Source organism: Oncorhynchus kisutch, linkage group LG10, assembly GCF_002021735.2.
Source record: "Oncorhynchus kisutch isolate 150728-3 linkage group LG10, Okis_V2, whole genome shotgun sequence".
Classification (NCBI taxonomy): domain Eukaryota; kingdom Metazoa; phylum Chordata; class Actinopteri; order Salmoniformes; family Salmonidae; genus Oncorhynchus; species Oncorhynchus kisutch.
Genome location: NC_034183.2, coordinates 41,076,248 through 41,077,369, shown reverse-complemented (window position 1 = coordinate 41,077,369; position 1,122 = coordinate 41,076,248).

Here is a 1,122-nt window from a genome sequence, read left to right as displayed (position 1 = left end):
TAGGTCCAGTTTATGTTATAGTGTTTTTGGTTTGACTATCCTTGTGGGGACAGAAGTCCTAAGAACAGTAAAACAAGGAAAATTCGTGGTGACATTTTGAAGGGGCCTACAAGGAAAAAGGCTATTTTAGGGTTACAGTTTGGGTTAGAATGGCAAAGGTACATCAAGATGGAGGAATTCAGATATGATGTCATCGTTTTAGCACTACCCACAGAGTTAAACGACAATGCTCTGGTTCAATGTGCCAGTAAATCAGCACAATCTACTTTTTCATTCTTTTTTTTTTACTGACTCCACCTTGGAGCTATAAATTGGATAATGTATTCTGTGCTAATGGAGAGCAATGTAGAATATGGCGAACTTAGCAAACTAGGCATTTGTGGTAAGTACATGGGAGCCGCCATCTTTAAGCACATTCACCGTTGGGGTTAAGGGTTAGGAGTTAGGTTCAGGGTGAAGGTGAGGTTTGAATGGGAATCAATTGTTTGGTAAAACAAACGTGTGTGTGTTTCTGTGTGTGTGTGTGTGTGTGTGTGAGACCGTCTACGGTATGTGTGTGTGTGTTCTGCTGTCAGGAAGCTCAAGTCAGCGGGGCCCTGCGTGTCAGTCCTCAGTGCTTTGCCTGTCAGCAGGAGGAAATACATTGACAGATCAGCTCCCTGCAGCAGGGAAGAGGCCAGGCCCTGTGTGTGTGTGTGTTGGTGTCGGTGTGTGTCGGTGTATGTCCTAAAAGATCAGCTCTGTGCACCAGGGAAGAGGCCAGGGCCCTGTCAACCTCAGACCTCCCCGGTCAGAGCCCGGGCTGCGGTTTAGCCCTGACACCAAACACACTGACATTCAGAGGGACAATAGTAAGCCAATAGTGTGCCCCCACTCTCCACCATGAGTAAAAACAACACTTTATTCTACCTTACTCCAGGACTCTGAGAAACAGTGGCAATAGGGGCATAGTTGATGGGTTAGATCTAGTCTTGCATTGGCATACCTCCAAAATCATGTCGTTGTCACAAAACCGGGTTCCCGGCGATGCTAGGTTAGATCCAACAGGGGGGGGGGGAAATGAAAGAGTAAAATGTACTACTTTAGATTCAAAGCTCAAGTTATTTATGTGCCTCAGTCCAG